This window comes from Suricata suricatta, chromosome 8, assembly GCF_006229205.1.
Source record: "Suricata suricatta isolate VVHF042 chromosome 8, meerkat_22Aug2017_6uvM2_HiC, whole genome shotgun sequence".
NCBI classification, from domain to species: Eukaryota; Metazoa; Chordata; class Mammalia; order Carnivora; family Herpestidae; genus Suricata; species Suricata suricatta.
Genome location: NC_043707.1, coordinates 42,566,884 through 42,589,860, shown reverse-complemented (window position 1 = coordinate 42,589,860; position 22,977 = coordinate 42,566,884). Strand labels below are relative to the sequence as shown.

At 47.2% G+C, this 22,977-nt stretch overlaps 1 long non-coding RNA gene and 3 other non-coding genes across 4 annotated transcripts; 1 reads left to right on the top strand and 3 right to left on the bottom strand.

Annotated features, from left to right (window-relative positions):
- Window positions 1-1,298: 1,298 nt before the first annotated feature.
- LOC115300437 lies at window positions 1,299-13,088 on the bottom strand. Its single transcript, XR_003912648.1, has 3 exons — window positions 13,024-13,088; window positions 4,291-4,422; window positions 1,299-1,603 (listed from the first exon to the last, which is right to left on the bottom strand). It is a non-coding gene; the product is annotated as an uncharacterized LOC115300437 (long non-coding RNA).
- A 1,450-nt stretch (window positions 13,089-14,538) lies between these two features.
- Window positions 14,539-14,610, top strand: TRNAQ-CUG. The gene has a single exon. It is a non-coding gene; the product is annotated as a tRNA-Gln (tRNA).
- A 3,636-nt stretch (window positions 14,611-18,246) lies between these two features.
- On the bottom strand, window positions 18,247-18,320 carry TRNAN-GUU. Its single transcript has one exon. It is a non-coding gene; the product is annotated as a tRNA-Asn (tRNA).
- Window positions 18,321-22,339: 4,019 nt separating this feature from the next.
- Window positions 22,340-22,411, bottom strand: TRNAQ-CUG. The gene has a single exon. It is a non-coding gene; the product is annotated as a tRNA-Gln (tRNA).
- Window positions 22,412-22,977: the final 566 nt, after the last annotated feature.

Here is a 22,977-nt window from a genome sequence, read left to right as displayed (position 1 = left end):
GGCCCATGTTAATGGAAGGCCATGTCACACACATTGCTCTTCAGAGACATGTGTCCGAAAGTTTCTCATCCCTTCTCCCATGGAAACCAGAGCTGGCTGTCAGTGTCTCTGACACAGAGCTCTTCCAGGCGGCCAAGTGAAGAGCCGCCACAGGACCCCTAGTGAAACAGAAATCTGAGACCTCTCAGCCCTGATCACTTTGCATGGAGCATCTCCTGGAGACCGAGATCTCCTGGGGGTGAGGATGAGCTGCTGGTCTGCTTGCACCACAAAGTGCACTGACAGGGTAGGAGCTGGCAGTAATGTGGGTCAGAGGGCCTTTGGGACAGACTTGCAACTGTTCTGTTTACATTTATGACTGTTTGAAATAATTTGGAAAAAAAAAAACAATGAGGAAAGTGTGAGCACTGTCCCCACTTAGTCTCTGAAAGAACCTAGTGCAGAGCAGAGGACAGAGCCTGCGCTGGTGAGGGTCTGATGTCACACTGCACACTGGCCAGTCTTGGGCCAGTGGAGTGGCCTTGCTGAGGCTCAGCACCCTCAGCTCTCCCAGGGATGACACCTATGGAGAGTGTCCCTGTGAGGACTGAATGGGGTCCCGCACACACACAGCTTGCTGGTAAGCCCCTGGTAATCAATTTAGTGTTCTGCAAATAAATGAAGAGAAAGAGCTCCATTAAGCAGAGTCCCTGGCACCAACGCTCACTCCTATGTCCCATGTAACCCAGGACAGAAATATAAGCAGAGTAATAGCAGGCAGCTGTGAGGGAAATCATTCAGGAGGGCTTCAGTAGGGCCCTGGGGGAAATCACTGGGCTTATTTTCTTGAGCCAACAAATGTCCCTAATGTAACAGGCCATCGTCACAGTATCTCATGACATATGTGTACGAACACAGAAAACTTATCCCTTTTCCCAGAGACCCAGGGAATGACCTGGCTGCTTCTTGGAGCATTGCTGCCATATTCAGGCTTTTCCATCTGAAACGCTGTGAGTTAATGGTTTTGAGGAATCAGCCATTGAGATTAAACTCCTGATTGGAATTTACACACCATCAAATCAATTCCATTTCATGAATGGAAATTAGAGCCTTGCATGAGAGATAAGAGATTAATTCAAAATTAGGAGGCCTGAAAGAGGCCTGAAAGTGTAGAGAGGCAGAGGGGTCTGGCAGGACTGCCTTGAGAGCAGCGATGGGCAGTGGCTCAGATATAAAAGCGCTATATGGCTTAGACACAAATTGAGCAAAGCCCACCGACTCATGGAATGTCTTATTTCAAACTCAATTCTAGAGGCTGGATCAAAACAGTTTGTAAATACATGGGGTACTTATGGGAATTAAATCTCTTGGTCTACACAGGGTATGGGGAACTCAGAATGTACACTCCCTGGGGAACCACATGGAGTTTCCCCTTTGGAATGGGAGCACTCACAGGCCACATCCAGAGCAGAACTGGATTCCTGTTCATCAGATGGGAATGTGCCATCACACTAAGGCTGATAGCAGTCACGCCCTTCTTGGCCAAACAAGGAGTCAAATCACATTCATCCAGTGTGTCCTGGGGGACTTTCTTCTTTCAGCTTCAGGAAGCTCCATGCTGTGCCTGGTGGGGCAAGAATGACAGAAGATCAAACCAGGAGGTTCAGACACCATGACTTTGTACCTGGTGTTGCTGGGAGGGAGGCATAGGGAGCAGTTAGAGAAAGCAAAGGAGCTGTCTCCTTTCTCCTGTATGAGGAGCAGAGTGTAGCCACCTATATGAGAAGCAGAGAGAGACAGAACAGCATATACTCTGTGCCCTGGCCTCATAACCAGGTGACAGGGGAGACTAACCTCTTCCTATGTGTTATGGTCATGACTCCCAGCACAAGAGAGAATGAAAACAGTGTCTTTAACCCTTCTGCAAACATTGCATTGACTTTCATATGCAGTGTGCAAGTGAATTAAGTTCCTGAAGCCTTATGGACTCTTAGGTATTTCGACTATAGGACCATTTTCTCAACATGTAATATAACGTGAATTTATTCTTCAATTTCCTCTCTTGCTATCAAAAAAACCTGCCAGCATGATGATGCCAAACAGACATGAAGCTGATATGCATCTCACCTGGGTCTTACCCACACAGGCGAGAACAGCTGATTACAGCAATCCCTGGGTTGGGTCAATTCACGTGTGTCTATTCTCTGTAGGTCACTCAACAGGAGAGGGAGTAAGAAATAGAGACCTACACAATGACCATGTGAAAATAGATGCTGTTTCAAAAGGATATTCTGCCATTGCTGAATGTATGGAATAGTTGTATGCAGCATTTTCTGTTTATCCCTGGATCTAAGGTCTCCAGGTATCAGTAGAAAAATTCACAGTCCAGAAATCTTCAGAGTTACCTGGGGGATATTTGGGTTTGTCCATTCCTTCCTCAAGACCATTTTGATTTTCTGCAAAGACGTTCAGAGATAGGTCACATACTGATGTTCTCATCTACAGATAACCAGGGCTAGCTGGGAACAGTCATCTTTAGGCTGTCTTTGGGAAGCGTATGTGTAACTTCGCTCTAGAGCCCCCAGTGTAATTGGCTTTGCCCTCAGGGACACAGTAAGTACACTCATGGACCTTACCTAATTTAGATTCCAAGTTGTCTAGATAAGCAGATTTGTTACAGTTTGCAGAACTGAACAGGGTAAACAGAGGAGGAAATCAGAGGTGCTATTTTATTGTTTCTAAGAGTAGAAAAGTCACTGTGTTCATCAACCATGGAGGAATCAGAAAGCAAGAAATTTAGCCCCAGCCCCACTACATTCTCCTCATAAACTTAGAGTTGCTTTACTCCTTCCTACTTTAGTTCTTGAGCTATAACAATTTGATGATAAAATACCCACTTATAAAATTCTAGGAGCATGGGAAATATTTACATTATTTTTGATGAGAAGAAGGAATATTGAAATCAAGAAAGCATTTAACTTATTAGAAAGGAGTCAGGTCATCACTGGTCATTATGTTGAGGATGACCCACCCTGTAAGACTTAGTGAAGTTGCCCCCATGTCTCTAGCTGGCCAAGACATAGTGAGTAGCTACAAATACCAGCAGTTTCCTCTGGAGACCTTGGCAGTGTTGACTCCTTTGGACCAACAGGTGTTGGTTGTGTCCTGAAAGGCTGAAATCTGGCTGAGGCCCCGGGTCATTCATTGGGCAGGACAGGTCATCAAGCTATTGGAAATCACAGAGGGAGACCAGGACAACCACTGGGGTCATACCCAGGCTGCACTGGCCATTTCCTCCAAGGAACTCACCACCACTACACTTCTTATGACTTCCTGTTTACTAGACTGAGATACTCATGACAGTTAGGATAATGTTTTATTCATCTCTGTATTCATGGTTCCTAGCACCACTCCAAGCACTGGGGAGGCCCTCAGAGACATTCCTTCACTGATCACTAAAAGTTGTTGCACATCTCTGATTATCTCAACTACATTCCTGTCCCAAATGTCCAGTCAGGGCTGCTCTGCTTTCTCCCAGGAGGTAGCAAATCCCCTTCCTTAGAGAGGAGCCTGCCCTACCCTCTCCATGTCCCTTGACACTCCCCTGCGGTGAGCTCTCATGAAGATGGGGTTCTCCTAAGGGATTCCTCTCAATGGTTCATCCTGTCATTAGGAAGAGATGTCCTTGACCTGGCCCCCACTCCCATCCTCTGCTCTGCCACAACACCCAGTTTAGCAGAGCTATCACATTTTGTTTGCCTCTTCCTCTTGCTGCTTTGTCCTCCTCAGGGAAATCCTACTGGTTTCCAAGTTCTTAACACAGCCTCAGGAAAATGAAGCACTCAACAAATAGTCAAGAGGTATGATGAGTAAAGCCTTCTACAACAATAAACTCAGAAGAGTATTAGTAGTATCATTGCTTCAGATGCAAGGGTCCCCTGACCTTAGAGCAAAACTATCTGTGGTAAGAACGGACATCTCCAACCCTTATCCAAATGCCATTGGTCCCTCTAAACCCACACTTAACTTGGAGGCTACCCACTGTGAAGGCAGCTCCAAGGTCAAAGCTAGGGGTTGGGGGCAGAGCCCGATGGTCACATACTCCTGCCCTTGGAAGTGGTGCTTCCCAGAGTGAAAACCAACCCCATCCGTGCTGGGGGCTCCCTGGCAGGTGCACCATTCACTGTGGACTGAGTTACTCCCCACGTCCTCACTGCTCAGCTCAGGCTGGTCCTTGCAGAGTTGGATGCTGCTGTACACACTCCTCAGTTTCCCCAGATGTTGCTGAACTCAACTTCTCTGGATTCTTACCTTCTTGGGCAACCACCGCTCCACCATTACTCTGTCCTTCTCTGGGTCATTCTCATGCTCCACACCTGCTCATTTTCTGTCTTCCATCAGCCCCCTCGGTCCTCTGTGTCCAGTGTGGGCCCAGCCAGGCTCCTGCAGGAGACTCACAGAGAAGGGACCAGGTCAGGTCTCAGCTGAATCCCTAGGGCATGTTTAACAGGCATCTCAGTCCTTTGTGCTCTCAGAGAGACTGAGCACAGACTTCGGAGAGTTTAACAACCTTCTCTTACAGGTGAGGAAACTGAGGCCCAGAGAGATGAGGAGATTTCCCCAAACTCCCTCATCACTTGAAGCAGCAGAGACACTGCACTGGCCTTGGCCACAAGCTTCCCTGTGGAGGCTCCTAGCTCCCTCCAGGAGCCCACACCTGAATTTCAGGGGACACGAATTAAAAGTTCAGCCTAAAGGGGAACCGAGGTGGCCCAGGTGGTGAAGCATCGACTCCTGGTTTTAGCTCAGGTCATGATCTCATGGTTTGTGAGTTTGAGGCCCGCTTCTGGCTCTGTGCTGACAGTGTGGAGCCTGCTTGGGATTCCCTCTCTCCCTCTCTCTCTGCCCATCCCCTGTTCATGCTCTCTCTCAAAGTAAATAAATAAAAATAACTTAAAAATAAATAAATAATAAATAAATAAATAAATAAATAAATAAATAAATAAATAAATTTAATTCAGGGAGCTTTGGATCAAAAGTAGATATTTCCACTGTTAAAAATACCAGAAGGACAAATCTTTTTATCCATCATCCAAATTGCAGGGATGTGATTTTGGACTTCTCGGCTGATGAAATTTACATGGCATTTTTTACTTTGAACTGATACTGCCATGGAATGGCACTTTGGGAAACTTACAGATAAAATAAATGTATTTTGCCTTTGGAAGGGACATGTATCGCTGAACCCGGAGGTTGGATTGTGGTAAACAGATGTCTAAAATGATCTCCATGGGCACCTGGGTGGCCCAGTCAGTTAAGCATCCGACTTCAGCTCAGGTCACAATCTCATGGTTTGTGGGTTCCAGCCCCATGTAGGGCTCTATGCTGACAGCTTAGAGCCTGGAGCCTGCTTTGGATTCTGTGTCTCCCTCTCTCTCTCAAAAATAAATAAACATTAAAAATTCTAAATAAATAAATAATAAAGTGATCTCCAAATATGCCTCCCCCAAATTCTTGGAACTTGTTGGTGTGATGAGATATTGCTGTGGAGATTATGTTGTATGGCATGACTGACTTTAGGATAGGAAGATTATCTGGGTGGGCCAGATCTAATCACATGACTCCTTAAATATGAGAGCTTTCTCTGGCTGGCAGGAGAAGTTAACATCAGGGAGAGGCAAGCGTGAGAAGAAGTCTGTGCACCATTACGAGTCTGACAATGGAGAAGGCCACATGACAAAAGAAGGCAGGTGGCCTCCAGACACAGAGCATGGTTTCTGACAGCCATCAAGGAAACAGGGGCTTCAGCCCTACAACCACAAGCAAATGAGTTCTGCCAGTAACTGTAGTCATGTTGGAAGAGGAGTCTGAACATTGTAAGGATACAAGTCTGAACCAAACAGACTCCGTGACAGGCTTTAAGTTTCCTCTCTGATCTGGAAGGCCTAGGTTTCAGTTCCCTGAAACTAACAGGCAGTTACACATTGCCTAGAGCAAGAGAGACCACCTTCGCAACACCCAATCAGTGAAGGCCAGCTACCACTCTCCACATTCTTAAGGGTGAGGCCTGCAGATGGGAACTTTAGATAGGACCCTGTTACCTAATGTTAAAGTTAACCCAATAGTCGTGAACAAGACCCTAGGCTTGCACTCTAATTGGTTGATTTTAAAGGTACTCCAAATGCTGTAATTGGGTCCCGCCAAAAATAATGAATTCTCTAGACAATGTGAATGGTTAAACCTGCTGTCAATAATATTGTATAATAATGATTGGATCACTGTACCTATGTCACAATTTCTTGTAACTCTCCCTCCCCAAACCCCATAAAAACCCTGCTCAGCCCTTGTTCGGGGCTCTCAGCACGGATCCACTGCATTGGTGAAGTCTGTGAGCCCGAGTTTATAAGCCCGTAACAATAAAGGCCCTTTGCTTTTGCATGCGTGCCTCGGTCTTTCTGGCCGTCTCTGGTTTTGGGGGACGATAATGAAAACTCGGGCCTAACAACATTAAATGAAGGCACAGCATGCACAGCACGCTGACGCCTGGGTTTCAGACTTGTGAGACCCTGAGCACAGAACCCATGTACGTTATTCCAGACTTTGGAATCTACAGAACTGTGACATAACATATATGTTGTTTCAAACCCCTGTTTTTGTAATCTTCTCATATGCATCAATAAACAACTAATTCAGATGCCTATCTCTAGATCTCTATTTTCCTGATGTTTTAAAATTTTCAGAAACATGTATGCTAATTCCTGTAAGAAAAAAAAATCAAAGAAGCAGAGTAAAAATCTTATGCTCACTTTTACATGACTCTTCCCAACGCTTTTTTTTTTTTTATACTTTTTTTAAATGTTGTATTTATTTTTGATACAGAGAGAGACAGAGTATGAGAGGGGGAGGGGCAGAGAGAGAAGGAGACACAGAACCGGAAGCAGGCTCCAGGCTCTGAGATAGAGGTCAGCACAGAGCCTGACGCGGGGCTCAAACCCACGAACCTGAGATCTGACCTGAGCCAAAGCCGGAGGCTTAACTGACTGAGTCACCCAGGCGCCCCATTCCCAATGCTTTTTAATATAAAGGACACTGTGAAGCGCATTTCAGGTGCTATAGAAAGGTCTCTGTGATGTTACTAACCAAACTTGTTTAAGAATAAAGATGGTGTAATACTTAGCTCCATGTAACATTACCTGTGATTTCAGCATTTATCACCATTTCCTCAGCAGATAGTTAGTGCTGTTGTTTTGTTTTGCTTTTTTAGCTCTTGTTCTCCTGAGCTACTGGATAAGATTTTATAGCAAGTACCACTTACCTGCACAGGCAAACCAATTCAAGGAAAGGAATATCATAGCTAATAGGTTACATTACCCCAGACAAAGTCCCTCTGATGCAATCTCTCTTTTAGTTATCACTGAAGAAAATGATCCATCATATAAAGTCCCAATATAATAAACATTTAAATTTAATGATGCCTCTTTTCCAAATTGTTCTTTTGCTTAGTGTAGTCATGATAAGTAGGGATTAGGGACTGACTGCAAAGAGTCTGGAGGAATTTGGGGAATCAAAGAATATGTTCTGCAACTGGACTCTGGTGACAGACAAACCTATAAATATACTAAAATCATTGATGTGTACATTTATAGTTTTGTAATATTGTATAAGGGTTCTCCAGAAAAAGATGACCAATAGAGATGTATTAAGAGGAATTGGTTCATGCAATCATGAAGGCTAAGAAGCTCCATGATCTACCGTGTGCAAGCTGGAGACCCAGAAAGCCAGTGGTATAATTTCAGTCTGTCCAAATGCCTGAGAACCAAGGGAGCCAATGGTATAAATCCCAATCCAGGGGCAGGAGAAGCTGATGCACCAGCTCAAGCAGAAAGGCAAAATGGAAAAAGGATCAATGTTTCCACTTTTTGTTTTGTTCAGGTCCTCAAATAATTAGATGATACCGACCCATATGATAGGAGGCAATACCGAGTCCATTGATTCAAAGGCCAATCTCATCCCAAACACCCTCAGAGACATACCCAGAAATAATGTTTAATCTGAGCACCTCTTGACGCAACCAAGTTAACAAATAAAATTAACCATCACATATGTTACTTACTAAAAATAAAAAAATCAAACTAGGTTTCTACTCTAACATGAAAAGAACTTGGAAGTCATCCCTCTCATCCTTACACGAAAAAATGCTGATGAAATGGAAATGAACACTCTTCTTAGACCAGAGAAGTGAAGTATAGGGAACGTCACGCCAAAAACTAGAGAGACAAGCTAATTCAGGAAATCACTGCTTATTGGCAACAGATGCTACTGGAGCCAGTGACTGATAGAAACCTTCAGGGGTGCCTGGGTGGCTCAGTGGGGCGCCTGGGTGGCTCAGTCGGTTAAGCCTCCGACTTCAGCTCAGGTCAGATCTCACAGTCGTGGGTTCGAGCTCCGCGTCGGGCTCTGTGCTGACAGCTAGCTCAAGAGCCTGGAGCCTGCTTCTGGTTCTGTGTCTCCTTCTCTCTCTGCCCCTCCCCCTCTCATGCTCTGTCTCTCTCTGTATCAAAAATAAATAAAACATTAAAAAATTTAAAAAAAAAGAAAGAAACCTTCAAATTGCTGGAAGCTGGGTGTAGAATAGCTTGAGAGTTTAAACCTTCTGGGACTCCACATTTTGTTAGGTTTTACCCCTAGGAACCTGAACGGGTTCTCACGGTGAAGATTAGAAAAATCACCAAAGGATCGACATTATCAACTACAAGTCTTGCTATAAAGCTACAGTAATCAAAACAGTGTGGATCTAGTGAAAACACAAACAGATCCATGGAACACAATCAGAAGTAGATCTACATAATAGAGTCAACTGATCTTTGATAAAAGAGAAAAAAAAACAACTTGATGGAGGATGTATAGTGGTAGCCCTTTCAATAAATAGTGCTGGAGAAACTGGACATCTATATGTGAGAGGGAAAAAAAGAATCTGGAAAAAGACATTATACTTCTCACAAAATAGATCATAGACCTAAATGTAAAGGTGTAAAACTATAAAACTTCTAGAATACAGCATTGGACAAAATCTAGGTGGCTTTAGGTTTGGTGATGAGTTTTTAGCTATAACACCAAGATGTAATCCATGAAAGAAGAAATTGATTAACTTGGACTTTGATAAAATTAAAGATTTCCACTCTATGAAAGACACCTTCAAACTAAAGACAAGACATAGGACAAGACATAGACTGATAATATCTTTACAAAAATGTGTATCTGATGAAGGATCGGTATCCGAAACATACAAAGAACTCTTTTTTTTATATTTTAGTATTTTATTTTATTTATTTATTTTCGAGAGACAGAGAAAGACAGAGTACAAGTGGAGAAGGAGCAGAGAGAGAGAAGGAGACCCAGAATCTGAAGCAGGCTCCAGGCTCAGAGCTGTCAGCACAGAGCCCAACACAGGGCTCAAACTCATGGACCGTGAGATCACGACCTGAGCCAAAGTCGGACACTTCACTGACTGAGCCACCCAGGTGCCCCTAATATTTTATTTTTTAATTTACATCCAAGTTAATTAGCATATAATGCAACAATGATCTCAGGAGTAGATTCCTTAATTCCCCTTACCCATTTAGCCGATCCCCCCTCCCACAATTCCTCCAGCAACCCTCTGTTAAACATACAAAGACGCTTAAAACTCAACAATAAGAAAGCAAATAACTCAACTAAAAATGGACAATAGATCTAAACAGACACTTCATCAGAAAAGTTATACAGACGGCAAATAAGCCTATGAAAGATGCTCAAAATCATTTGTCATTAGAGAACTTAAAACAACAATGAGGGGCACCTGGATGACTCGGTTGGTTAAGTGTCTGACTCTTGATTTTGGCTCTGAGCATGATCTCAAGGTTGGTGGGATTGAGTCTCCTTGGAGGGCTCCTTGCTGACAGCGTGAATCCTGTTTGGGATCCTCTCTCTCCCTCTCTCTTTCAAAATAAACTTTCAAAAGAATAAAACAACAATGAGATACCACTACACACTTTTTACAGTATCTAAAATCCAGGGCACCTAAGTGGCTCAGTCGGTTAAGTGTCAGACTTTGGCTCAGGTCATGATCTCACCATTCATAAGTTCAAGCCCTGTGTTGGGATCTATGCTAACAGCTTAGGGCCTGGAGCCTTCAGGTTCTGTGTCTCCCTTTCTCTGCCCCTCCCATGTGTGTCTGCTTTCTCTCTCTCTCAAAAATAAATAAACATATAAAGAAGAATTTTTAAAAAATATCTAAAATCCAAAACACAGATAATAACAAATCCTGGCAAGGATGTGGAAGAATTGGAACTCTCATTCATTAGTGATAGGAACACGAAATTGTACAGCCATTTTAGAAGAAACTTTGGCAGTTTCTTACAAAACAAAACATATTCTTACATTTGATCCAGAAATCACAGCCCTAGGTATATACCCAAGTAAAATGAAAACTTACATTCAACCCAAAACCTGCAGTTTATAGCAGCCTTATTTATAATTGTCAAGAAGTGGAAATAACCAAAATGTCCTTTGCTAGGTGACTAGATAAACAAACAGGAGCACATTTATAAAATGGTATTTAGTAATAAAAAGAAATGAGCTATCAAGCCATAAAAGACATGTGTGAACCTTAATAATACATAGCGTTAAGTGAAAGAAGCCAGTCTGTAAAGCAACATACTGTGTGGATCGAACTACAGGACATTCTGGAAAAGGCAAAACTATGGTGACAATGAAAAGATCATTGGTTGCCATAGGTCTTCGAGGATAGGAGGGATAAATAAATAAGCAGAACCCTGGGACTTTTCAGAAAGTGATACTATTCTGTAGGGGTGGATTCACAACATGCTGGTGTTCAAGCCCCTAGAACTGGGTGACATAAAGAAGAGACTCTAGTGGAAACTGTGGGTTTCAGTTAATAGCGTGTCAATATTGCTTCATCATTTGTAACGAAAGTACCATGGTAATGCAAGAACGTAAGGAGAAATTTTATGAGGGAGAACAGGGCACATGTGACTCATTTATTAATTTATCTGTAAACCTCAAATTGTTTCTAAAAATAGTGTCTATTGATAATAATAATAATAATAATAATAATAATAATAAAGTAAGGACGCGACACCCTCAAATCAAAGTGTGCCATTCTGTAATAGTGCGGTTACTACTGAGTGAGGAAATACGCCAATCTAGAGTCTGACCAGTGGGTGATTTTGATGCCTGTGCCTTCAGCCTCTGGCCCAGCAGTCCCCCTGGAATCCAGATGTCACATCAGATAGGTCAAGGTGGTGTCTGCTCTTCAGATGGGGCAGAGGGACCAGTGGCATCTGCTAAGGTTGGAGAGAAACCATCCCACAGGACAGAACCAAGGGAATTCAGGATGTCTGAGACTCTGCAGCTGCCCGCCCCCGGCACTCCCGAAGCAAAAGGGAGGGTAGCGGTGAATCAGAGTTGCTGCGTGAGGTCGCTGCCTGAAAGATAAAAGCAACTCAAGACGCTTTTGAGAACTGAAAGCCAGAAGAGAGTAAGTTTCAGTGAAGACTAGAACTTCTGGCGATGAGCGTGAGCCACCTTTTTCCAGGGACAACCAGCCCTACGCGCTCCTTCTACCACCGAGACCAGGTATTAGAAAATCTCAGTGTTGCCACAGGTGGAAACTTGCTCCCCATCCCATCTTCTCCATCCTCTGCGAAAAACACTCAAAACCCGCTGGTGCTGGAGACACTGGTGTCTCAATATTGGGCGTATTGGCACAGACACTGTAAGTGGGCATCAGGTGCCACAGGCCCGCCGCAAGGCTCCACCCCGCCTGCCTCTCGCCTCCCTGAGAAGCCGCCCCACTACACGTGACGACCGCTGTGGGAGCCCATTCTGCCAAAAGGCCTGTTGAGATCCCGCTGTGAGTCACCAAGAGGAACGCGCAGATCTCCAGCTTGTCTGGAAAGTGTGACCCTGGTGCAAGTGAGGTCCCTCAGTTGAGGATCGGGATTGAGTCGCTCTCCTGGGAGACTGAGCGTACAGTGAGTGTCATATGGCTTGTTGGGTCCTGCTTTACTTTGTTTTAGAGAATGTGCGCATGACCTCTCGATCATGATGGATTAGAGACTGGAGTTAGTTTTCTATGACCTTTAATTAGTTTCAGTGAGTGGGCAAATTTTCAGATTGAAACTCCCTTCCTGGTCAGGGGCACTTTACCTGTAAATCATCATGTTCACCTTTAAGAAAAAATAGCCTTGTCATAAGCTTCGATTAATAATATCACTATATACATAAAACAAACCCCTGCTGATGTGTTTTGAGTGATGAATTATGTTTTTTGATCTTCTGTATTGTACCTCTTTTCTGTTTTGGTTTTCTGTTTTTTGCTACCATGGAAATAATAATTTTTCTGGAAGTAACAAACAATGTAATCATTAGAAAAATGATGTAATCGGGGCGCCTGGGTGGCTCAGTCGGCTAGGCCTCCGACTTCGGCTCAGGTCAGATCTCACATTCGTGGGTTCGAGCCCCACGTTCGTGGGTTCGAGCCCCACGTCAGGCTCTGTGCTAACAGCTAGCTCAGAACCTGGAGCCTGTTTCCGGTTCTGTGTCTCCTTCTCTCTCTCTCTACGCCTCCCCCTCTCATGCTCTGTCTCTCTCTGTATCAAAAATAAATAAAAAATTAAAAAAAAAGAAAAATGATGTAATCACCTGTGGTATATAAAGATCCTAAGCATCACAGTAAAGTGCAATCTTGCCACCATTCACTTTATCTGTCTCCTTTCTTATAGATATTGCGCCGACACCACCCCCCTACTCAGGGACCCTTAGACTCTGGTGTGTGGGCCGGCCCCCCGCAGACCACAGCTTCTTGGGCCAAAGTCATCCATTTGCCATTCTTCCCTGCATGTCACCGGTCGCGCTCACCGCGGGTCCCTCGGCCCAGACCAGGATGTGGAAGGACACAAGCCGGCTGTGCCGCGCCACGCGCTGCCGCCTCTGGTGCCTCCAGACCGCATCTCCACTGGACAGGACCTGGGATCCACTTACCTTGCGCACTGCAGGGTCTAGCATCTAGTAGGCGCCCAATAAATGCTCGGTGAAGGATGTATTCCGTGGCAGGGTGCTGGGAGGACCAAAACTTCACTGTGGACTGTGAAGTTTTAGTTCTAAAAGGGACCCCAGAATGGGAGGACTTGAAAGACTTTCAAAAGTGATTGTTGTTTAAACCTTTTACGGGCAGCTGAATCATGCAAATGTCCTGATCATGGAACTCTCTAGAGAGCCCAGCTGGAATCGCCCTGAGCCCTCCATCCGGGACCTGCTGGGCTGCCTCAGTCTGTGGAACGCAGCGGGCGGGAAGGAGGGGTGAACCCGAAGAGTTGAAGAAGAGAAAGGTAAAGGTAGGACAACCAGGTGAGGAGAGAGAGAGGGAGGGAGAGAGAGAGAGAGAGAGAGAGAGAGAGAGAGAGAGAGAGAGAGAGACAGAGAGAGAGAGAGAGACAGACAGACAGACATACAGACAGAATTCGGCTGAGGTCATGATCTCTTGGTTCGTGGATTCGAGCCCCGCATAGGGTTCTGAGCTGACAGCTCAGAGCCTGGAGCTTGCTTTGGATTCCCTGTCTCCCTCTCTGCCCCTCCCCTGCTCGTGCTTTGTTTCCCGAAAATAAATAAACATTGAAAAAAATTATTTTAACGGCTGGCAAAGGACGAGGTCGCCAAAGGTCTCCATTCCCTGGACTTGGCCGGTCAGAAGTAGCCTTACGGAGCGCAAGGTTGCTTATTTTGGGTTGCACCCCGCACCCCGACCCAAATCGCCTTCCATTGCCCAGGTCGTGGGGACCTGCTGTGGCTCCTCAGCCATTCTGCTGAGACCACCTCACTCCGCCTCCCTAGCACGGGTACCCAAAGGGTCCAGACCAGAGAGAACTGTCTTCCTCATCGTCCCCTCAAACCGGGTAGCCCATTCCTCCGTTGGCCCGGGCCGGGGTGCTCTGGAGAACGGGGAGCGAGGAGAAGGAAACGGAGCAGCAGCCGAGGAGGAAGGAACGGAGACCCGGAGAGCTGGAGAGAGCTGGCGGCGAGGAAAGACAGCACGAAAGACGGGAAGGAGATAGGATCCGAAGTGGAAGGGGAAGAAGTGGAAGGGAAGGAAGGGGAGTGGAGCGGGGGTGGAATCCCAGGACGTCCCACGTCCAGTTCTGAGGGTCACGGGGCTCCCGGGGCAGCGGGAAGAAGACAACGGCAAAGCAAAGGAAAGGAACACTTATTTTTTCCTGGCAGGAACCTGGTAATCCAGGCAGAGCAGGTGCACCCGGGGGAGGCCCCATAAGCCCGTCCCTGTCGCTGACCCCCCCACCCCTCCAAGGGACCTCATCTCGGTCCCCGACACGCCAGCCCAGAGAGCGGCAGCAGAACGTGGCCCGGGACGAGCCCTGGCGGGCGGGGGAGCCGAGCTCGGACCCCGGAGGCGAGAGGGGCGGGCGGGAGGCGCGGCCGGGGCAGGCTGGGGCGGGGAAGGGCCTCCGCACACCTCGGAGAGGCAGCCGCTTCGCCCCCGGCGGTTCCATGGTGTAATGGTGAGCACTCTGGACTCTGAATCCAGCGATCCGAGTTCAAGTCTCGGTGGAACCTTGCCCTTCGGGCCGAGCCGCACCCCCCTTTTACTCTCCGCGCCAGCGAGGGGCACGAGCCTTCCCGCCCCGGCTGCCCTCGGCCGGGGAGAGAAACTCCGGGGCCACGCAGCCCTGGGCGCCTCGCAGCCGCGTCCCCCGCGCTCCGCCGCCGCCGCCACCCCGCCACTCGGGGACCCACGAGCTCCGTTCCTAGAGTGGCGCGCGCTGCAAAGACACTGCAGCCACAGCGGGAAGACTGGAAGTTTCGGGGCGTGAGTTCCGCCGGAAGGTTGGGTGCCATTTCCTTTCATTTTCCTCGGCTCCTTTCCCATCGGCCACCAGAAGAATCCAGAGTGTCTGCTGAGCCGGTAGGGGTCGCAGGTGTCCTGAAATGAGTGCTTCGGTCCGTTGCCCTCCCGCGTAAACCCTCAACTGCCAAAAAGAGATGCTGGCCGGGAATTCTGGGTCCCTGAGCCGCCGGTTCCCACGGGGCTCCTCCCGGGGGCGAAAGTGACGCGAGCCAGAGCAGCTCGGAGTTTTGCCCCTCCGTCCTATTATGACTCTGCTCCGCGGACTGAAGACGCCTTAGGATGGAAACACGCTCGTTCTCCTACACGGTAGAAAAAATCTGGGAGTTCTGAAGGACCGCGGAGTTAGTGAAAATGTTCGCCGCCAAATCTCTTCGTTTTGGAGCTTCCATCGGTTTACAAAGGACTGTGAAATCCCAACTGTTTTTCGAGGGCTCGCTTTGAGGGTCAGAAGGGCAGGGGGGTGAGAGTCCGAGGCCCGGAGGGGAGAAGCGGGAAAGCAGACACGCGAAGGGAAAGGGGGTATGAAGGAGAAGGGGCGCCATTCGAAGGCGTTCACCGACCGCACTGGCCCAGTTGCCCCTTCCGGCTCCCTCTGGAGCGCTCCCACCTGTGGGCTGAATCTTTGATCCCCCGAGAATTTCGACTCTGCCTGGAAAGTCCGAACCAGCTTGCAAAGTTTCTTTTCATTAATTGTGGGGGGCGGAGTAGGAGAGTAAATAGACCTCAAAGTTATTGGGAACCAAATTAGGACCCTGTTAAATTCCTTGGCGTTAACTGGCAAGTGGACTTTCCCTCCCTTCTCTTCCCTGGCAAGACTGGGTTTGGAGAGAGTCATGGCACCCAAGACCAGAAAGATTGCCGGGGAATAGTCCTTGCTGGACATGTGGTGGCTGAGCAGGCTGTGCCCTTCTAGGGCGTGGAGTCTGAAGGTCTAGCCAGGAGACCAAGAAGCCAAAATCAGGGTTAATCAATAGGCTTTCTCCATAGTATCACAGAAATTCTTTTTTGATCCCTGCCTTTTTTTTTTTTTTTACACTTTAGTTTTGAGAGACAGCGTCAAAAGGGGAAGGGCAGAGAGAGAAAGAGACTCAGAATGTGAATCAGGCTCCAGGTTCTGAGCTGGCGGTCAGCACAGAGCTCTACGCAGGGCTGGAACCCACAAACCATGAGATCATGACCTGAGCCAAAGAAGCTCAACCGACTGAGCCACACGCCTCCTTTACTAGAGCGATTCTTTTAATGGAGCTTCATTTACATATAGATGTTAGTACCCTTATCTGGCCAACCATAGCCTCACTCCCTACCAAGACCCGAGCTCCAGACTTTTCTTTAAGAAGATGCCCCTTCCTTTGTCTTCACACCTGAACGCCTCTAACTCAAGCCGAGTGACCAGGACAGCCAGTCTCTTTGGCTTAGGAAGGGCAGATGGTCCACAGCTCCCCACCCCTGTGCGGCCCCACAGCTGTGTGTGACTTCAGTCCATACAGCGTACTTAAGGTTCACCTTTCTCAAAACTCCTTTCCTCTCAGCCTGGATCCGTGCTCTCCTACACACACCCATTGCAGAGTGATAGTTTTCTTCTTGTCTTCGTTATTTCCTACCCAACACCCCAGCCTTTTCCTTCTTTTTGTTCTTGGAATTATTGCTCCTTCTTTGGATAATGTCTTCCCCCTACTGTTCAGGAAGGTCCTCTGCCTTCATTTGCTCCAGGAGAGGGCATGGACCCAAGCTAAACCAATCAGATGCAGATCCAGTACTTCCCTGTAATATGAAAAAGGGGGTGAGTGGGGGGGGTGGAGCTTAATCTACTTAAAAGAGTCCCCGGGGTGCCAGGGTGGCTCAGTCTCATTAAACGTGGGACTGTTGATTTCAGCTCAGGTCATGATCTCTAAGCTGGTGAGTTCCAGACTCATGTTGGGCTCCGCCCTGACAGTGCAGAGCCTACTTGAGATTCTCTCTCTCTCTCTCTCTCTCTCTTTCTCTGCCCCTCCCCTGTTTATGCTCTCGCTCTCTCTCTCTCTCTCTCTCTCTCTGTCTTTCTCTCTGTGTCTCTCTCAAAATAAATAAGTAAACATGGAAAAAGTTAAAAAAAAAAAGTTCCTGAAGACACTGCAATCTGTATCCTATGTGGCTCAACTGTGAATATAGAGTTTACATAGTTTAAATAATATAATAATTGACCCATCAAATGATGATACAAAGATACTGGAGGATAAGGCCAGGAGAGGTGTGTTTGGGTGTGGGGGTGTTGATGGAGGAGTATGTGAAAGAGAGATAATCTCTACAATTTGAAAGTACAGGAGGATTGCTGTTTTTCTAAATAGACTTATGAGTATATGTGACTTTGATAAAAATATGTCCCAAACACAAAAAAATTCCTTTGCCGTATATATACCTGTGTGTAAATTTAAAGTTTATTGTTTGTACCTTGAATATATTTTTATATAGTCATATTAATACCTCTTTTCATGGCAGTATTCTGGGTTGGGCATCATGCACAGAACACCTTCCCACTAGAGATCTATAAAAAATGTTAGCAAAAATACGTTCAGAAGAAATGGTAGATAAGTACTATCCAATTTTGGCAAAACAGTGGAGAAAAGAATATTCTCATAAAACAGGGAACATGACCTGCTACATTTTCCTTTCAGGGTAATTAGGCAGAAATTAGCAAAATTAGAAATGTGCAAATATTTTGATCTGGCAATTCCATTTCCAGGACTCTGTAGAGAAGAAAACAAGTGATGACGTATTCGTGTAAGCCTTTTCCCTGCATTAGTAGTTGTGATAATAAGTGTTGGAACCAATCTCATGACCATCAGTTAGAGACTGAATAAAGACTCTCTTATATCAAGAAGGATATTAACTTAAAAGAACAATGCTGGTAATGAAAATGCTGATGGCAATGGCACTAGTAAGAGCTAAATTGAAACATATGCAATGTGAGAGTCACTGGCTACCTGCTTTCCCTAATACATCTCATCTAAACTTTGGACAACCCAAGTACTCCATTAGGCTCATTTTACATGTAAAAATGGAGGCACAGAAAAGTCAAGTAATTTTTTTGGACTGATTAGGTTGCCCACCCAGAGCATGTGCTTGGATGTGACTCAGGTTCTCTTGTTCTCCATTTTAGGGATTTATAATATTCCAAATATGCAGAGCTGTGTGCCAGCCTCGGAAAAGTTGAGGAAGGTGGATTGTAGGTGTAGGTTATTAGGTATGTGGAGCTCCAAAACCTCCTTGCCAAAGGGACACACTTTGTTTGTGATGCCTGAGGAACAGAACCACAAACTCAGTGTTTGGGTAGAAAGTGGGAAAGATTATCCCGCCGGAAACACAAGCGTCCCTGGGTGGGCTCGAACCACCAACCTTTCGGTTAACAGCCGAACGCGCTAACCGATTGCGCCACAGAGACACCCGGCGGGAGCTACTGTAGGTTGCTGTTAGTCAATTGTATTACATACATAATCTGACATTTCGTGGTCAGAATCTTAGGATTTCCCGTTATGAGATAGATAAACGAATACGATATCATGCACATGATCGCTCTAGTTAACCCTGCTGTATGGTATGTTTGAGGGTTTTTAAATAGTTGAGTTCTTATCAAAAGGAAAAAATACGTTTAAAAATTGTTGTATCTGTATGAGATGATAGATGTTCACCAAATTTGTAGTCAGTTCACGATATACGTAAGTCAAGTCATTATGCTCTACACCTTAAACTTCTACAGTGCTGTATCTCATTTCCATCTCAATAAAACTGGGCCGGCGGGGCGGGGGCGGGGGTGGTATGTTACACAGAAACGCCTCATCGTACAAAATTACAGAGAAGTGTTCTTTAGCCCCAAGCCGGGGCACCGTCTACTCTTCGGTTTTGCCTATCCTCCGTCCCCCGCTCCAGAAGCCTGAGGCGCAGACACATTGAGGCCAAGAGTCGGGCATCAGGCAAAATTGGCTATATTGACAGGAGCCCAAGTGAGTGGAGAACTCCGACGGTCCGACAACAGCCCCCCAGGTGACAACCCTAGCCTCTCGGTCTGATGTCATCCATTTTCCTGTTCTCTGCTCCACTTCACCTGTTGTGCTCCTCACGAGTCCCCCCAGATCCTGACTCGCGGGTGCGCGCGCGCAGCGCCAGAATCGATTGTGCCTCCGCCGCGCTGCCCGCCCGGATGCCCCTCGTGTAGACTCCACGGGGCAGGGACTTTGGGTTTGCTCACAATGCAGCTCCTCGCTGACGACATTGCCTGGCACTTAGTAGGCGCCCAATAAATGCCCGGTGAAGGAGTCCATTCCGCAGCAGGGGCCTGGAGGGGACATAAAAGGCACCAAGAATTTCACGGTGGACTCGGAATTTTAGTTTTGGCGACTACCCCGAATGGGAAAACGTGAAATCTTGATACTGGAACTGGAAGCTGTTTAGGAACCAGGTCAAGGTCCCGATCGTGGAAACGTCTAGAGGACACAACCTAGAACATCACTGAGTTCCCCACCCAGGAAGGTGCAGCGCCCTCAGCCTAGGGGCCGCCGGGGGCCGCAGGGAGAAAGGTGAACGAGGAAATCTGGAGAGAAGAAAGCGAGTGTCAGCCTGGCGTTTGAGGAAGAAGGAGGAGGAGTGGAAAAAAAAAAAAAGCAGAGACACAGGAACAAAATCAGTTAGAAAACGTGTAGGCTATTTAGGTCAATTAACATCCCTCAACCACAGCGCGCCGGGTAGTCGGTGGCGCGCGGTGACGGTACAGTGGTTAGTACTCCGCGTTGCGACTCCAGTAACCGTGGCTTGAATCCGAGCTATGACAGGATCTAACTCGCTGTTTCCCTCTTTAAACAAACTCTCGGGAAAGCCGGAGATACGGTGCGATTTCCCGCTTTAAAACTGGAGACCGCCAGCACTTAGATCGGGCTCTGAGGTCCCACGTGGCGGGCTCCCAGCGCCAGCTCCCGACACGGGCAGAGACCTGCCTAACCTGGGGGAGGCCGCCAGTCGCCCGGAGCCGGAGTCTGCAGCGCTCGCGTTCTGCCCGCCCATCCCGGCTCCCGGCTCCGCCCCTCCAAGAGGCAAGGCCGAGACAGCAAAGGGGCCCGACGGGTAGTGAGAAAGGGAAGAGCGTGCATCTGCAACCACTAACTTTCATTTGTGTGTCAGATTCTGAAGAAAAGCAGCCAGCATCGTTGGGAAACGAATTCTTAGGCAACCGACCTACTACCAAGTAGAAGACAGAACCCCAACGTTTCATCCTCTAGCTTGTTCAGTTCGTAGTGCATGATTTCTGCGATACCTTATTACCATACAGCGAAACTGACTTTTTCTTTTGGTACAAATTCTCCATATATTTTAATGTATATGTAGATATGTGTGGTCACCACCATAATTAGAATACATAACAGGTTCATCTCACCAAAAATCTGGTGCTATCTTGTTACAGTCACATTCTCCCCGTAAACATGAGCCCTTGGGATCCCTGATCTGTTCATCGCTATAGTTCTTTTTGAGAACATAGTAAGAATGGAAGTATATGGTATGTAACCTTTTGAGACTGGCTTCTTTTACTCAGCACAGTGACTTTGGGATTTCTTTAGGTTGTGGAGTACATCAACAATTCCTTTTTATTGCTTGGTATTCCATCCATTCCATTTGTCTATCAATTTCTCCCTTGAAAGATATTTGATGACTGTACATTCAGCTCTTCCAAATAAAGCTATGAACATTCCTGTACAGATTTTTGTGTGAACACAGATTTTCATTTCTTTAAGGCAGAATGCTGGGATTGTGTTTCCTAGATTATATAGTACTTATATGCTTAACCTTATGAGAAAATGCCAAATCTTTCCCAGGGTGGTTGTGCCATTTTGTATTCCCACAAGCAGTGTATGAAAATTCTACTTACTTCTTATCTTAGACACTTGGCAGTGTCATTCTAGTAGGTGTGTAATAGTATCTCATTATGGTTTTAATTTGCATTTCCCTAATGTCTAATGATGTTCATGTGCTTGTATCCTCTAGGGAAGTGTCTGTTCCTACCTTTTGTTGTTGTTATTGTTGTTTGTTTCTTTGTTAATTTGAAGATTTCTTTATATATTCTTGTCACCAACCTATTGTATTTGTGATCTGTTGACTTTTTTCTCTCAATCTGTAACTTTTCATTCTCTCAGCTGTTTTTTTTAAAAACAAACATTTTAAATTTCAATAAAGTACAATTTATTATTGTTATTATTTTTTTACTGGATAGAACTCTTGGTGACATATCTAAGAACACTGTCTAACCCCAGGTCATGAAGACTTTCTTCTATAAGTTTTCTAGTCTTACATTTAATCTATGCTCCCCTGTGAGTTAGTTCTTGTATAACTTGTATGGTGTAGGTGGAATTTTTATTCATCTAGATGTACAATTATTCCAACACAATTTGTTGAAAAGAAAAAAGTCTTCATCGAATTGCTTTTACACCTTCATCAATAATCAATGGGACATATTTCCGTAGTCCTATCTCTGGACTCTCTGTTCTGTTTAATTGGTCTATGTGTCTATTCCTTTGCTTATTCACAATATCTCACTAACTGTAGCTTTATAGCAAGTCTTAAAGTTGGGTAGTGATATTCCTGTACTTTTATGATACTTTTACAAAAGTATTTTTATTCTTTTTAGGTCTCTCTCTCTGTCATTCCAGGCCAGCAAAAGACAATCTGCTTATATCTACAAAAACTTTAAAACTACAAAGATTCTATGAATAGAATGAAAACATCGGCCTTCTTTTCCTATAGTGTCTTCTCGGAGTAGATCCAGGCTGGAAGAAGGAGGAACCCCGTGGGATCGGCGGCTCAGGGACCGGGAACCCCTGGCCAGCATCTCTCTTTTTGGTAGAGTTGAGGGTTTACGCGGGAGGGCCTCAGACCAAAGCACACAGTTTAGGACACCTGCGACCCCTACCGGCCTCAGCAGACACTCTGGATTCTTCTGGTGGCCGATAGGAAAGGAGCCGAGGAAAATGAAAACCTTCCGCTGGAACCCACGCCCCAAAACTTCCAGTCTCAACACAGGCCGCTGTTTCGCACGTCAGTAGCTCTCTACCGGTGCAGGCCGATCGGTGCAGGTACGGGACGCGCCGCGAGACGCGCGTTGCGGTGCAGGATTGACCAGCCGGCGCCAGTGGCGTTGACCGCGAGGCGGGAGGGTGAGGCTGACGCGGGGCGGCGCTGTCCTGGTTCCCCGCTGTGGCGGCAGTGTACGTGCGGAGCGCGCCGCTCGGGGAAGGGGGGCTCGTGGGTCCCCGAGTGGCGGGGTGGCGGCGGCGGAGCGCGGGGGACGCGGCTGCGAGGCGCCCAGGGCTGCGTGGCCCCGGAGTTTCTCTCCCCGGCCGAGGGCAGCCGGGGCGGGAAGGCTCGTGCCGCTCGCTGGCGCGGAGAGTAAAAGGTGGGCGCGGCTCGGCCCGAAGGGCAAGGTTCCACCGAGACTTGAACTCGGATCGCTGGATTCAGAGTCCAGAGTGCTCACCATTACACCATGGAACCGCCGGGGGCGAAGCGGCTGCCTCTCCGAGGTGTGCGGAGGCCCCTCCCCGCCCCAGCCTGCCCCGGCCGCGCCTCCCGCCCGCCCCTCTCGCCTCCGGGGTCCGAGCTCGGCTCCCCCGCCCGCCAGGGCTCGTCCCAGGCCACGTTCTGCTGCCGCTCTCTGGGCTGGCGTGTCGGGGACCGAGATGAGGTCCCTTGGGGGGGTGGGGGGGTCAGCGACAGGGACGGGCTTATGGGGCCTCCCCCGGGTGCACCTGTTCTGCCTGGATTATCAGGTTCCTGCCAGAAAAAAGTGTTCTTTTCCTTTGCTTTGCCGTTGTCTTCTTCCCGCTGCCCCGGGAACCCCGGTGACCCTCGGAACGAGACGTGAGGCGTCCTGGGATTCCAACCCCGATTCTGCTTCCGATCTCCTCTCCCTCCTCCCCGCGTTCCTTGGTGTTTCCGCAGCTTTCCCGCTTCCTTTGACCCCCTTCACCACCACCCTCTCTGCCCGCTCCGCCCCGGTACCCAGCACTGGCTATCGGAACACTGGGAAGGGCGGCCACGCTGGGACAGGAAGGAGAGCT